Here is a 16,899-nt window from a genome sequence, read left to right on the forward strand (position 1 = left end):
TTGTAACTGCTACCCTGCCTCATCAGACATGCTGTGAACCAATATTCATAAAGCTTTGATCTTGTAATGCATGTTAAATATTTTATATTCTGATATATAACTTTGTTTACTCAAGAAGTTGAATTAAATATTCTTCATATTCAGTGATTTTAATTCATAATTTAACATAGAAAGTAGGAATAAAATATAATGTTTCTTGAGCACATATGCCATATACTATGCTGAAAACTGTATTTTCACAGTAAAATCTTATTTCTACTGCAGCACCTTATTTTCCTTGTTTTTTAAATATATTGTAACTATTATTTCTTATTTATTCTTTTCCTAGTTTTATTTTGTCTCTATGAGCCTTTTCTATCCTCTACTTTCCTCACCCTGTTGTTCTTATTTATATTCCCAATGACTCAAGGTCCCTAATCTAATGGTAAGTTTTATTCAAATTTTTCAAAAGCGAAAACAGGTTCAGAGAAGCTAAGTAATTTCCTAATAATTAAGGAAGCTGATATTGCATTCCAGAGCTCATTTACAGTCCTGACTAAAATGTAAAATCTTTCTTGTATTTTATTATTTTACCCATTCTAAAAATATTTTTGAGCTTGAAATGAGTTAGCTATGGTCTCTGAGGGGTGTCCAACCTTTTGGCGTCTCTGGGCCACACTGGATGAAGAACTCTCTTGGGCCACATATTAAATACATCATGACAGGTAATCACAGAAAAATCTCACAGTATTTCAATTGGGCCACATTCATAGCCATCCTGGGCTGCAAGTTGGACACCCCTGGCTAGGTCCTAATACATTGTAGTATATTTGTAACTAATGCTGAATCAAGAAATTTAACTCAAATTCTGGTTTAGTCACTCACTATAATTTTGAGGAAAATTGCTATCACTCACCATCATTTTTCATTAAGTTTTCTGCATTAGTCAATTTTCACCAAAAGAAGGGATTTGTTTAACAATTTTATAAGTGTCTTAATTACGGGAGCACTCGCCTGGACCTGCATTCTTTCCTCTCTGGCTTTGTAAGCAGTTTTATCTGACCAAAACCTTCACAAGAAAGACTTGCCTTTTATAATCGCTACTACCTCTGTTCTCTGTATCAATCAACCTATGTTCCTTAGATGTTACTCCCTTGCCGTTGTGCTGCCTTATTGAGAAAATGAGTTATAGCTTACGTTTCCAGTTTCTAAAATAATGCAAGGCCATAAGAAAGTTAGTATTCATTGTATGTAGTAAATGTTTTGTTTTGCCTGTTCTCATGGAGAGCAATCAGGGTACAGCAAGCCAGTACTTGTCTTCTTTCAACTGGAAGAAACTGGAAAGATTGGTAGGAGTTAGTGTGAATGCAGACTTTGCAAACTTAGTCGGCCAGAGTTTTATGAACTATAAAATAGTAATAAGATACAGTTGATTATCCTTATCAAAAAAGGTATACTCATGAAATTATTGAACTGAGAGGACTTTCCTTTTCAGGCTAAATTTTCCCAGATTTATATTAAATTTTCTACAGGTTTAGTATTTTTCTACAATCATACTGTTGTATTATTTAAAAAAGTGACCAATCAGTACAGTCTTGTTAAAGGAGTTGCGTTGGTTTCTATGTCTATAATGTTGCTCACAAGTGGTCTTCATTTGTAGCTGCGTTTTCTGCACGTACATAGTGGCGTCCTGTCTTTGTAAGCAGATGTAAAGCAGTCACTTCCTTCACTCAGATCATATGGATGCATCCGTGTCAATATGCTTGTGTGCCTAGAAAAAGAGCTTCAAGGTCCCTGTCTTAGTCTGTTCGTGCTGTTTTTAACACAGCACTGGAAATTAGGTGGTTTATAAACAATAGGAATTTATTTCTCACAATTTTGAAGGCTGGTTAAGTCCAAAATCAAAGCAGCAGCAGATTCCGTGGTGAGGACCACTTCCTTGTTCAGGCCTGGGTGGGGCAGGGGCAGGGGCGGGGGTCTTTTCTCTTTGACCTGGCAAGGCAGAAAAGGCAAGGGATCTTTTTTATAAGGACATTAGTTGTGCTTATAAGGGCCTTACCCTCACGTTATAATTACCTCCTACAGGCCCCACCTCCAAATACCATCATATTGGGCATTGTGATTTAACCTAAATTTGGTGGGGGAGGACACCAACATCTAGTCTATAGCATTCTCACAACTAATGTTGAACAGTAGTGTGTTATGTTGTCACAGTAATGGGTTATATTGTTGTAGTAATGGCCTCCAGTGCATCATGCCTCCTTCTGCGTATGCCCTGTAACACTCTCTTTCCCTCTAACCTCTCCACAACTGAGCTTATGACTTGCATGAGAACTAGCTCTCTCTCCCTTGAAGAATCTTCGAAAATTCTATTATTTTTGCCTATTTATAACATTTCCAACATTAATTCTGGGTTTACCTTGCTTGATTGATAGTTAAAAATGCAGTAAGCAGCAAGTAGAAAAGAGCTTCTGCGCTGGGCTTGCCTTCCTGCTTTCCTTTAAATCACCATTTAAAGAAGTTCAGGCCTACCTACTAGAGGATGTGACCACAAGTAGCTGAAACTAGCTTTCTGAGCTAAGACCCCCTACCCTTTAGGTGTCTAGCCTTAATCAAGCAAGATACCCATACGCACAGATGAGCCCAGGCACAAGCAGCATAAGAAATGTGTGTGTGTGTGTATCAAATAAAGACATTTATATGAAATAATGGAGTTACAGATTTATGGGTCTTATAACTCTAAAATTCATAGAGTCGGCTAGAAACTCTCCAGGAGGGCCTCATGCTACAGTTATGAAGTGGATTTTTTTCTCAGGGCAGGTAATTACAGTTTTGCTCTTCAGGTGACTCAGCTGATTAGGTGAGGTCCATCCACATTACGGAGTATATAGTCAGTCTCCTTTACTTACAGTCATCTGATTGTAGATGTTAATCACATCTACAAAACGCCTTCACAGAAACTCCTAGGTTAGTGTTAGATAGAATGCCAGTACTACATAGTCGTAGCCATCGTGAATAATAAACATTTTTTGAGGCCATTCACTTAGTAAAGATGAGCACTTTACTCATTGATAAACCCACTTGGTACTTTTTTTTAATCCTCACCGAAGGATGTGCCTGTTGATTTTAGAGAGAGGGGAAATGGTGAAGCAGGGAGAAACATCAGTCATTAAGCACCCCCTGACTGGGGACTGAACCCTCTACCTAGGCATGTGCCATGACTGGGAATTAAACCTATAACCCTTTGGTTTATGGAATGATGCTCCGACCAACCGAGCCACACTAGCCAGGGCCACTTGGTATTTCTTAAATCCCTCATCTGTACCAAGTTTATAAAGGGCCAAGATAATTTTAAAAGATTACCCAAGAAAGCTCATTAATGAGAGAGAGGGAGAGAGCTAGTTCTAGTGCATGCTTGTGAGCTCAGTTGTGGATTCATCTGAGGTTCTGCCCCCCAAAAGCCACCTGCTGGAGTAGAGGTTAGAGGTGGGGTGGGGTTGCAAACCCTAATGAAGAAAGATGAGATAGAGATAAAAGTGTGGCAGGTGAGCACAGATAACCAGGTTCTAGGTGATCATGAACAAGGAATTGAACCAAGCACACAGAGAGTTTATAGCAGAAAGAGAGAGAGCAGATTTATTAAGCAATAGTACATTCCACAGAACACGGGAGCAGGCCAACCCCAAACAGAGACTGACCCTCAGTAGCTGGAGGGATTCTTTTCTTATAGGGCAGTTATTTCCTGGCTAGTTTTGGTGGGCTTTTATTGTGTGTGCACAAGCGATTATATTACTTTAAAACTACTGCACATGTGGTCTCCCATGATTTTCCTTGATTGCCCACTGGGGAAAAGGGTCCTATAATGCTAATTTGTTATAATGCCACTGTAAAGAAGCAGGGGTCATGTAGCATGTTCTGCACAGGTATAGTCATGCTTCACCATAATTCAGCACTTTTTCAGAAGCAGGGACAACCAAGCCAGGGTCTCTGTCCTGTATCTAAGTCCTTTGTCCCAGCCCTGGAGTGCCTCTGGAATTTTCTCATTCCTGAGGAACTGGTCTTAGAACAGGGTATATGTGTTCTGTGTCAATGTCCTTTGTCTTAATCTGGGCCCTCCAGGGCTTCCTCACTCCTGACTATCTTCTCAAAGGAACTTTGGGTGACATCCCAGTAATGTGGGATTTTTGTCCCCAAAGAATCCTCTAATACCTATGAGAGTCTCATTGTTAAGTGTAAGCAAGCTCTTTTGCTTTTCTTTCTTTCTCTCTCTATTCTGCTTTACCTCTATAGCGTTCAAAAGTTATTTTTAATATGAATATAAAGTACTATCTCTAGGTTTAAAAAAGAGAGAGAGAAGAAGAAACCACATTCCCTATTCTATGACAACAGGCTTCTCTTTTACAGTGAACCCAAGCCTGGGGTAAAGGACAATCCCCAAAGTTAAATGAAGTTCAGAGGTTTGATTGTTATGTTGGAATTGAACATTCCAATTACTTAATGAAACTTTTACAAGTGAAAGTGACTGCATAACTTTTTATTACCTAACTATATTCAGAAATCATGATATTCCAATATCTTAAAGTAACATTTTAATAACCGTGTGTTTTTTAAGTCTTTAAATTCAGCCTAAAATATTGTTTATAAAGTATCATGTCACTTTTTTAAAATAAGAACTCCAACCAACAGAACAAATGGGCAAGGCGAGAAACAACCACGTGAGAACACAAGGAGAATACAGCCATCTCCTAGCGAAGGAGACCAGCCTCAGGAGAAACCAATTGGCCAACACCTTGATGTTAACTTCTAGCTTCTGCAAGAAATACATTTTTGTTATATTTAAGCCAGCTAGTCTGTAGTATTTTGTCAGTAGTAGTCCTAGCAAACTAATACACCATACATTCCTGTTAGTAAATTTGTAATTTCCCTGAGTGAGTTTCGGTGGCATATAACTTATCTCTGTTGTACTGAAAATATGAGACCTGATGATTTGATGAGCCTTTCTCTTACTTGCTTTTGCATTTGTAATATGATGCCAAAACTAAGTGCTTGGGTGCTCTACTTTTTCTTGTGAGTGTGATGTGCTTCTCTTAGTTGCATTTTTCTTTTTCCTAGACATTTTGAAAACCTTTGCTAAAACTGAAATGAAAATCTCAATAAATAAATAAATATGTTTAAAAAAAAAAGAACTAAATGCCCTTAATCAGCTACATTTAAAACTCAGTTAAATTGCCTTAATTGAAAACTATATTTGTAGTTCTAATGTATTCATTTTTATTCAGTGAATAAATGCCAGACTTAACGTGCAAAATCTTCTCAATACTTAAACTTTTAGAAAGCTGGTACATTAAAATGAAAGAAACAAACCAAACCAAAAAGAACAAAAGAAAACAGTATAGCCAATAGATTAAATTTAACACTTTTACAACTCAAGTTTTGTAAAAATTCTAATACTATCCGTATACTTGGGTACATTCTTTTACTTTTTAAAGTATTTATATGAGTCAAACTAACAACGTATGCTGTGGAGGAAGCAAGAACTCAAATGTTCTGGAGAATAACAGTTTTGAAGATTTTGATGCATTTGAAATTGAGGGAGGAGAAAATGGAAGGAAAATTACTTATGGGATTGGATTACAAGATAGTTAACAAGATCATGTGCGCCCTTAAGGGCTGTATTTCAAAGGGGTGTGAACCTGGATGCACTGAAACAGTGGACGGGGCTTGCTTAAAGCAAAGATGAACCTTTTTACTAAAAAATTACATGCCTGGGGCATTACTACCCACCATGACCTGCCCATTTAAGAATTTATTATCAGAATCACCTTGTGAAGTTACTTTCCATAGAGCCCCTTTTTTTGTCCACAGTTCTCCTTTTTGTTCATAAATCAATTCAAAAAATGCATTGATGACCAAAGGATGTATTGATAACCAACCTTTTGGCCAGAGAGTGTGGTCTCACAGTGCTAGGAAGGCTTATTCCTAGGAAGTCTCAGTATCCACATTGTCTTGTTAACCAGTGGGGATGTTGTAATACTATAACCATGGGATCTAAATTGAGGTCAGGTCTTCCCAAAATGGGAAGAGCAGATAAATGGAAGGCAGTCAGTTATTATGGACTTTATTGCGAAAAAGACACTCTGGATTATTTCTGTCCTCTGAACTATTATGTTCTAAGTTTTTCCATCTGTGTCATTTTTCTAGTATTATGTTTATATAAGCTACAAAAAATTAAAATTGATACAGAGAGATCTGATCAGATCACTAGGGAGGAGTGGGAAGGGGCTGTAGGAGGAGGTTGCCCAAGGCCATGGTAAATAGCCCAGGATAGGATTGGCTGAGAAGCTAAACACCTCCAGCACCCATGGAATTATGGGTGAGAAGTTTGGAACTAAAAGAAGTACTCTGGCCTCTCAGGCTCTTCCTCCTCCGGGATGCCTGGTTGATGGTGCTGCAGCTGCCTGCATTTCCCAATGCATGGTCTTTTGTATTGGAAGGAATTCCAGGCACAGCCTAGTATCAGACTGTCCGTCCTGGCAGACAGGGTTGCAGGGTTATTCTTTGGGTGTTCTGGAGGGAACAGGCTTTGAGGCAGAAGCCTGATGTTCTTCCAACATTGTATAGCTTTTGTATATTTCATTGTGTTAGTTTTTAAACTTACCCTGTCCAAATAAGATAACTAAAAACTAATGGGGGAAACAATAGTACTGAGGTGTTAAACTTAGCCATAATTGATAGGTTTAAGACACTCAGAGGTATCCAACCTTTTGGCATGTCTGGGCCACACTGGAAGAAGAGGAGTTGTCTGGGGCCACCGTTAAATACACAAACACTAATGAAAACTGATGAGCAAAAAAAAAAAGATTTTAAGTAAATTTACAACTTTGTATTATGCCGCATTTATAACCATTCTTGGACACATGTGAGGCTTGGGCAGTGGGGTTGGACACCCCACTGGGATGGAGTGATTAAAGCTGTGACTTGACAGACTGAAGTAACTGCTTTTGAGTAAAGACTCCTTTCCTTTATCACCAAACCTTTGCCTCTGGAATTTTGCCTACAGGGTGGCGCCAGGCGGCAGGATCCCAATAGATGTTCACTGGTTCAGTAACATTATCAGTTTTCTTATACACGTGCAGTAATCGTAAACATTTGGATTATGTAAAAAAACTCAAAGAACAAGTATAAGTATTATGTTTAATATCATTAACACAGAGATACTGACAAAATGGATTCTGTATTCAACATCAGTCCCTAAGTGTGCAGGCCTTGTTGATGCCTTGGGATAGCTGTCTCCTTCTGATGTCAGCAGCTTCTCATCCTAGAGGAGTGTTTGATGACTGTTTTAGGTCAAGGTGAATGTCTAGATGTCCATTTGTGGTTAGGTGCCTTTTTTTATGAGAAATGTGAATCAGTGAATTAACTCCTTTAAGTGTATTTGCACACGAATTACTTAACACCTGGTAAGTTCCCTTTCAAGGAGGTTGGAGGTAGTCTTTTATTTGATGTCTCTTCAGGTACACCAGAGTAATTCAACCAGTGTGCTACAAGAGGCACTATGGTGTGCCTGGAGAGTTTTTAAAACATGTAGTACTTAACTGTTGAGTCAGGGGTAATGACCTCTTTTCCCTTAGGTTGTCAAATTAAGAAATACCAACAGCCAACGTAATGATAGCTATCCAGTATGAACAAACCAAACTTATACCTAATTTTTTGGTGGGAGGCAGGATTTTAGTAATTAGTTTATGTGTGCAATGAGATGAAGAAGGTTAAGAATTGCTGCAGTAGACAAAATCTCCTGGTCTTAAGCCATAGTCTTTGAAGTCTCCATATCTCTCAGGAGCACACTGTAAAATGAATCAGTTACTGATTTATCCATTTCTTTTACCTGGTTAATAAGTCCTTGAGAGTGCGGCCAAGTGCCTCCTCTGAGTAAGATTGGTTCATATGCTCTTTCATCTCGATGCATGGGGAGACCGGTGACTATTTCATAAGCAGAAGGGCTGTTTACAGGAAGGGGTAGATCTCAGATTGAGGAGCACTAGAGGAAGAGCTTCTGGCCAAGGGAGATTAAAAGCTCTTGGAAATTTAACTAGTTGAGTTTTCATTGTACCATTTGTATGGGGGTGATAGGCACAATGAAAATGCTCTAGAAGAGGCAAAATTGTCCAATTTGATTGCATTATTTGCCCAGTGAAATGAGTCCCTCAGTTGGAGGGACTTTCCCAAGTCAGAGGGGATTTCCCAACTGGGAATTAATTCTTCCAATAAAAATTTACCTACCTTCAAGGCTGTTGATTTCCTGTAAGGGAGTGCCTTAACCCATATTTGTGTCCTTGAGATGGTGGCATTTGGATAAAATCCAATTGCTGTACTTCAGATGGACCTAAATGGAGTGGCAGTGTCCCTGGGATCCATGGAGTGACTTTCTAGAGTTTTATTTGGGACAGATAGAACATCTGCTATGTATTTTATGAGTTACATAGAATGGCCTGGAACTTTGATAATTGCTAGAATTTTGATAGTTGTCTTGGTAGCTATATGGTATCTGCTAATTCTGTAACCTGTTTTCCATTCTTTATAGACTGCCCTCAGGAAGTAATAAGCTTCTCTTTGCTTCTATGACATTCCAAAGTCATGAGTGTCACCAAAGGGATAATACTATCAGAGTAAATATTGTTATTTGATCTTTGGCCAACTGACAAGCTCTGGTTAGGGTAATTAATTTAGTTTGCTGGGCAAGTCTTATATCAGTTAAATAACAAGTTCCAGTTACATCTGCCATGAAAGTTGCTACATGTCTAGCTTGGTAATGTCCATTTGTCTTTGAGATAAGATCTGTCTATAAACCAAATTAAGTAAGCATTATTAATTGGAGATCCCTGTAATCGTTGCTAGAAACAAAAAAGTGGTCATAAATAAAATGAAAGTGTGTGTGTCTCCATCCTATAAAGAGGGCAAAAAGTTGGTGGGTTAGTAAGGCTGTTACGGTACATCGAGCTAGAGTACGAGGCAGAGAAAGCGTGAGTATTTAATAAGAAGCCAGTCAGCTGACTGAGTAGTGCTGAGTATGGTAAGAGCTTAGCAAAGATTTGACAGGCTAAGGATCATAAATGGTTGAAGGAGAACCCGTAACTACATTTTATGTTTCTTTGTGTTTCATGGCTGTAGCAGAGATGGCCCTCCTACAGGGAGGAAGCTCTTTCTGTAATTGCTGGCTGTAATAATGGCCTTGACGATCTGCATGTCTTGACGTCCTGGAGGTCTTTGATGTTCTCCATGTTTCTGCATTAGAACTCCTAAAGCATTTATGTTCAGGTATGGAAAGGAAGGGAATTTTATAATTAGTGTCCCAAAGAGGGAGCCTTAGAAAGTTTTTCCTTTAAAGCTCCAGCTTGTTTCTCTTCAGGGTTCCATTGGATTGCACCCGGTCCATCTGATTTTAATAAGGCATAGAGTGGTTGGGCCATTAACAAAAAATGTGGAACCCAGTTACAAAAGTGTCCAGTCAGCCCTATGAAACCTCTAAGCTACTTCTCAGTTCTTAGAAGGGGAAAGAGTAAGATTCCTCTGAGTCTCTTAGGGTTAATTATTAGCCCATCTTTAGATAGAAGATGGACAAGGAATTTTACTTGGGGCAAACACACTCGAAGCTTGTCCTTAGACACCTGGTCCTTATCAGTTATCTATTATAACAGGTTAAGTTGTGTTCTTTTGGGGAGTCTAGTAATGTCCTAGAACATAAAAGTAAATAATCTATATTGGATTAGAGTGTAATCTTGAAGAAAATAAACATCATTTAAATCAGCTCTTAGTATCCAGGTAAATTGGCAAAATTCCCAGAGGAGGTTAAAGAGGTGCTGACTGTCTTGGGTTTCTTTACTGGAAAGATAAGAATTATAGGGGCTGGTACATGGAATTATAAGCCCTCCTTTTAAGTAATCTTGTATAGTGTGCTTGCTTCCAGCTCGAGCACATCAGGTCTTAAAATATATTAGCATATATTAGGTGGAGGCAAAGTATTGTCAGTAGTTATTTTGGTAGCAGTGACTGATGTGATCTTACCAGTATGTGTACTGGAAAGAGCTCAGGGCTCCACAGAACGTTCATCAGCAAATGTTCAGTTTTAAGAATAGTTTTCTCCTTAGGAGGTTCCTTTAAATCATGATTTTCTCAATTGGCTCGGCATCTGATTATTTAGTTCTAAATACATTCCATTTTTATGAGAAGAGAATATGTAAGTGTCATGAGTTTCAAGAAAGTCTCTCCTTACTGGGTGGATTGGGTCAGATTTGACTAGCCAAAATATATATCCCTGTAACATTCTCCATTTGAAAGAGGATATGTTCAGATTTTAAAATGAACACTGGTTGATTGGATATCCCTACCATTTGTACAGAAGTTTTACTCTGAGGGAGAGGGCAACTATTGGGTAGGGTTGAGTATAGATAAAGTAATGCCAGTGTTTAGTTTTCCCCATTTATGGTGTGACAAAACACAGGTCCATCTGCTTGTCACTTTGAAAGTCAATATTCGAGAGACAGGTGCTGAGGTTAAAGGGAAAGTGGTTTATTCAGATGCCAGTCATTTGGAAGATGGGAGACTCATCTCAAAGTCCATCTCAGCATATCACTGCCGGCAAAGGTTTTTATAAGGAAGGGGAAGGAAAGCAGAACAAAGCAATCAAAGGGAAGAGATTGAAAGGTGCTCTATGTGCAGATGAGCACAGTCCATTCCCATAAGGCAAGTGATGGTCCAGTGTGTATCATCCTGGCTTTATGTTTGGAGCTCAGCAAATCTCCTGGACCTGCGACTCCTGAAGAGCAGAGCCTGTATCTTTTGAAGTTAGTTACTAGGAGTCTTATACAAACACACTGTTTATTTACAAGCTACCTATTAGTAACGGTCAGCATATACAAAAACAGTATCAAAAAATATTGAGGGGTGTATTACAGTTTCCCAGTGTTACAATGGCAATTTCAGTTTCTCCTAAAGCATTGGTAAGGAGAAGGGGAAACAAATGTCTTCTCACAACCTTCAGACCAGCCCTGTGCTTGCTCCTGTCTTCTTTTTTTTTTTTTTTTCTAAATCCCATTTCAGTTGTTTACAGTCCAAGGTGACGTGGCCTTTTATGGTAAAAGCAAACCCCTTTTTTGCCTTATTGAAAAGGTCTTCCAGGAAGTCTGACCTGATTGCTTAGTTGTTGGAGCTGTAAATTCGTAATTTTAGTAGCTTTATCCTTTTCTTCCTTTTGAATAGTATACATAATTGATCAGCCAGACTTGCTAGTTTATCCGTTTGTGGTCGGCCAGCTAATTCATGTTGTTTAATCAGAGCTGCAGTCTCCTTATGTAATCCTTTCTGAAATGCCAAATTTTGAGCATTGGATCATTTTGATAATACTTAGAACTGATCCTGAATGTTGTTTGAAAGTTTTTTTCCAAAATGTTTTAAGTAAGCATGGTTAGTCTCCCCATTGCTATAGATACTCACGAGTGGAGGTTCCACACTTACTGTACTTAAAACGTGTCCCAGTACTAAAGAACGGTGGCTGTGGTGGGGCTCACAGGTCCCAGAGGCATGATTTCCCATGTTAATTTTAATTTTTTCTTTTGAGCCAATTATAAAAGCCTAAATTAAAAGAAGTCATGTAAAAACAGTTCAGATAAAGTCAGGGATCACTTCCTAAAGCCAGTGGGTTTCCGATTCTGAGGAAAGACTCACCAGGCCCACTGGATGGGAAGGCGGAAGCTGGTGAAGTACAGTGGACTCCTGCTACCTAGCACCAGGCCCAGGTGTGCGAGGTGGTCCTGGGTGGGCTTCTTCAGATTCCTGCCCCCCTACTTCAGGTAAATGTCAACATAAGAATGTGCAGCCTGTAGAGACATTTTATAAAAACTTATTTGTGCCAGGGACTGGACACAAATAAGGAAAGAAAACCTCAACAGACTTATATAAATGCTTCAGGGAATAACAGTTTGCAGCTTCTCTTTGTGCATTTAAGATAGAGGAGGGAATGTAAGGAAGTGGGAGAAAGCATGAGTTGGAAATAGATTACAAAATAGTTTAGATTATGTGTTTTCTTGAGGGTGATTACAGTTTATTGCAGAGATTTGTTCAGTTGTGCAGAAACAATGGACAGGGCTTGCTTAAGGCAAAGATAATGCTTTTAGTTAAAAGCTGTGTGCCTAGGGCATGACTATCCAGCTTGACCCACCTATTTAGGAATTTATGATCAGTAACCCTGTGAGGTTACTTTCCATAGAACTTCTTTTTTATCCACACAGTTGTCTTTATTCTTGTGAATTTACAACCTTCTTTTTTTTTAATGAATAGCTTTTGTGTCAGTCACTTTAGCGTGTGAGAAGGAGCTGAAGCAAATAAATATCTGTTGAGTCTTTCCAATTGTTCAACAGCCACCACCAACTTCTTTTTTGTTTTCCTGTTTTGTTTTGTTTTGATAAGTGTATAACTACAAATTTATACCATTTAGAGGTGGTAAACCATTTCTGGATTCAAGAGATGCCCTTACAGAGTTCTACCTCTCGGAACATGCCTGCATCTTGTCTTCCCCCCACCTCCCTCCAAGCTTGTTACCATTGTACTTCTCTTTCCTAAACTCCAAGCTCTAAGGGCCTTTCTTTTGACTCCTTAGCTGTTTCCTGAGCTTATTCAGTCCAACTGGAAAACTTCCACTACCTCTGTAACTTTGTAAAGAAACTCTCTTCTTAAAAAGATTTTATTTATTTTTAGACAAAGGAGAAGGGAAGGAGAAAGAGGGAGAGAAACAACAGTGTGTGGTTGCCTCTCGCACACCCCTCTACTGGGGACCTGGCCTGCAACCCAGGCATGCGCCCTGACTGGGAATTGCACCAGTGACCCTTTGGTTCTCAGGCCGGCGTATAATCCACTGAGTCATACCAGCCAGGGCAACTTTCTCTTTTTATATTAAATTTATTGAGGTGACATTGGTTCATAGGGTCATACTGGTGTACATTTCTGTGATATATAATCTGTATATTGCACTGTGTGCTCACCACCCAAAGTAAAATTATCTTTCATCACCATATATTTGACCCCATTACCCTTTACTAACCCCAGCCTCCGTCCCTCTGGTAACCATCATGCTGTTGGGAAATGCAAATCAAACCTGAGTTGCTGTTGTCAAACAGCAGTTGGAGTCCTGTTGCCCAGCACCACCCTCTGGGCAAAATTCTGGAGGCAAAGGTTTGGTGATAAAGAAAAGGAGTCTTTACGAGCACCAACTTACACCATACACCAAAATAAATTCAAGGTGGATAAAAGACTTAAATATAAACTGTGAAACCATTAAAGCCCTAGAGGAGAGCATTGGCAGGAAAATCTCAGATTTTCCACGCAGCAATATTTTTACTGATACGTCCCCTAGAGCAAGGGACATAAAGGAAAGAATAAACAAATGGGATCTCATCAAAATTAAAAGCTTCTGCATGGCCAAGGAAAACAGTATCAAGATAAAAAGAGAAGCAACAGTTTGGGAAAACATATTTGCCAATGACACCTCAGACAAAGGTTTAATCTCCAAAATATACAAAGAACTTACATGACTCCACTCAAACAAGACGAGCAACCCAATTAAAAAATGGGCAAAGGACTTGAACAGACACTTCTCCAAGGAGGACATACAGAGGATCCAGAGACACATGAAAAGATGCTCGATATCACTAGCTATCAGAGAGATGCAAATCAAAACCACAATGAGATACCACTTAACACCAGTCAGAATGGCTACCATAAACAAAGAAACAAACAACAAGTCTTGGAGAGGTTGTGGGGAAAAGGGGACCCTAGTTCACTGTTGGTGGGATTGCAGACTGGTACAACCAGTATGGAAAACAGTATGGAATTTTCTAAGAAAGCTAAAAATGAATGTGCCTTTTGACCCAGCAATTCCACTGTTAGGAGTATATCCTAAGAACTCTGAAGCACCAATCCAAAAGAACCTATGCACCCCAATGTTCATAGCAGCACAATTTACAATAGCCAAGAGTTGGAAGCAACCTAGATGCTCATCGGTCAATGACTGGATCAAAAAGCTATGGTACATTTACACAATGGAATTCTATGCTGCAGAAAGGAAGAAGGAGCTCCTACCCTTTGCAACATCATGGATGGAACTGGAAAGCATTATGCTGAGTGAAATAAGCCAGGCGGTGAAAGACAAATACCATATGATACCACCTTTAACAGGAATCTAAACAACAAAACAAACAAGCAAGCAAAATGTAACCAAAGACACTGAAATACAGAACGTGCTGACAAGGTCCAGAGGGGAGAGAATCACAGGGGAAAGGGGGAAGGACTCACATGAACAAGTATAAAGGACACACGGACAATAACTAAGGTGGGGGGCACTGGGGGGGGCAGGGCGGGGAATACAAGAAAGAAAACTGTACTTGAACAAGAGTTAAATTAAAATTTTTTAAAAAAGGAAAGGAGTCTTTACTCAAAAGCTACACAATTTTGAATAACAGCTGTACACATGTATTAGTCACTAAAGCATATCAATTAAGGCTAAAATCTAACTCTTTAGTTACAGCTTTAATTATTTAAGCCTATCAATTAAGGCTAAACTCTTTAATTCCTGAGTTCCCCTTTCGTTCCCCCGGTAGTATTAGTTAGTTCACAAACTAAAACAATAGATGATAAATATAGCTACACAATTTTGGAAGAATGGCAAGCTTCTGCCTCAGCACCAGTCCCCTCTGAAACACCCAAAGAATAACTCTGCCACCCTGTGCCAGGCCAGCCAGATTCTAGGCTGGGCCTGGAGTTTCTTCTCCTATGCAAAATACTGTCCTTTGGAAATGCAGGTAGATGAGGAAGGCAGGCAGTCACCATCCTTTTATGTTAAGTCTACTGGCCCACAATTCCATGTGCTCCTCATGTGCTCCATGAGGTATTCAGCCTCTCAGCCAATCCCCTCCTAGGCTGTTTACCTTTCCCAGCACCCTCCTCCTAGGACCCCTCCCGACTCCTTCCCAGTGATCTGATCAGATCTCTTTGTATCAGTACCACCTCACACCTGTTAGAATGGCTATTATCAACAAGACAGGCAATAACGAGTTGGCACAGAAAAAGGAACCCTGTTCACTGTTGGTGGGAGTATACACTGGCGTAGTCAATATGGAAAACAGTATGGTGATTCCTCAAAAAATTAAGACTCGAGTTACCATATGACCCAGCAATCCATCTTCTGGGTATCTGCATGGAATATTTGAATACATTTATTCACAAATACTATGCACCCCTGTGTTCATTGAAGCATTATTCACAGTGGCGAAGATGTGAAGACAACCAAAGTGTACTTCGATAGTGTTGGATAAAGAAGATGTGGTCCATATATACAATAGAAAAAATTTTCTCAAAAAGAGAGAAGCCCATACATAATTTTTGTTTTAATTGAAAACTGTATTTCTGCAAAAGGTACAGCTAATTCCTTTCATGATTCATTGGACTGGGTTTTGTACTTCTCTAGAAAGTCTGATATATCCTAAGGTTTTACTCTCTGATTCTAAAGATACTTTAGTATTTCCTCATACATAAATTGTCAATGTAAGAAACATCCAAAACTGTAGAGTTTGCATACATTTATCTGAACTAAACTGACAATATTTCGAATGCTGCAAAAAATGACAGTTTTGCGGTTTCTTTTATATATTTGTAATTAAGGAAGAAATGTAAAGAAGATTTACATGAAAGAAAGCTGGGTACAGGATAGCAAACAATATTTTATGCTCCTTGAGGGTGGTTATGCCTCCAAGGGATCTGAAAAAGAGCATTTCAAATGAGTGTTAACCTAGACACACAAAAACAACGGACGGGACTGGTGTAAAGTGAAGATAAACCATTGACAGGCCTGGAGGTGACTACCTACAATGGCCTTCCCAGGTAGGAATTCATGACCACGTCACCCTGTGAGGTTACTTTTGGTCACTGAACTTGTACATATCCCCATTTTCACCCACAAAGTCTTACATATGATTTAAAATTTTTGCCTACGAAATTTTATTTGTTTTCCCAGTTCTGTAAATCTGAAGTTCCAAATGGGTTTCGAGAGACTGACATTGAGATAGATGGCAGTAGGGCTGTGGTCCTTTTAGGGGCTCCAATGAAAACATGTTCCTTTGTCTTTTCTAGCTTCTAGAGGCTGCCCTCATTTCTTGCCTTATGGCCCCAGCCAGTCGTCATATCACTCTGACCTCTGCTCTTAGACTCCTTAACTCTTTCACTGGTGAGGTCTTTAGCCATTGGATTGGTTTACCACATAATCCAGGATAATTTCCTCATCTCAAAATCCTCACTCTAATCATACCTGTAAAATCTCCTTTTCCATAAGGTAATATATTTATGGGATAATAGGATTTGAATATGGGCAATTTTGGTGGCCATTATTTGCTTTTCCACAAGTGATAACGCTAAAGGATACTACTGGCACTACGCCGGCAGGAAAAGTGTGATATCAACTTGTTTCTTAAGAATACCTTTCTACTTTATTTTTATCATAGGGAGAATCTTCAGTATCTTAAGTATCTACGAATTCATGTAGTTCTTTATACTCTTTATACCATTCTCTCAATGAATCCTTCTTAAGCAATAACTTAATTATATATTGTTATATTTAAGGCCCATTCTCTAAAAAGTGTTGTAATCGGAAAAAGAAAAACCTTGATGTAGATCTAGATTATAAATTCATATGCCCCAAAGGTCAAATAGATAGCATAAATCAATCAAATCAATCTCAGTGAAAGATATTGGGACTGTTGTTAATTGTCTAGTATAGAGCTAGTATGGCTGCATTCAGGACGAATATTTTTTTAAACCTTTTGATCAAACTAAACAAGGATGGAGGCTACAAGATTCGGTCCCTGATTTAAGTAATAG

The 16,899-nt window shown here is 39.0% G+C and overlaps 1 protein-coding gene across 2 annotated transcripts in view; it reads left to right on the forward strand.

Moving 5' to 3' along the window:
• Positions 1 to 16,899, forward strand: part of TMTC3 (transmembrane O-mannosyltransferase targeting cadherins 3) — a 69,978-nt gene that overhangs the window by 2,832 nt on the left and 50,247 nt on the right. Inside the window, exon 1 of one of the 2 annotated variants that reach the window (XM_037064638.1) lies at positions 7,208 to 7,331. The exons of the other annotated variant lie outside the window; for it this stretch is intronic. The gene's annotated coding sequence lies outside the window, so the exon portion shown is untranslated. Of the gene's footprint in view, positions 1 to 7,207; positions 7,332 to 16,899 lie in introns of those variants that run through there. 2 annotated transcript variants of the gene reach the window in all.

Source organism: Sturnira hondurensis, unplaced genomic scaffold (genome assembly GCF_014824575.4).
Source record: "Sturnira hondurensis isolate 20B ecotype Veracruz unplaced genomic scaffold, ASM1482457v3 Scaffold0015509, whole genome shotgun sequence".
In the NCBI taxonomy this organism is placed as follows: domain Eukaryota; kingdom Metazoa; phylum Chordata; class Mammalia; order Chiroptera; family Phyllostomidae; genus Sturnira; species Sturnira hondurensis.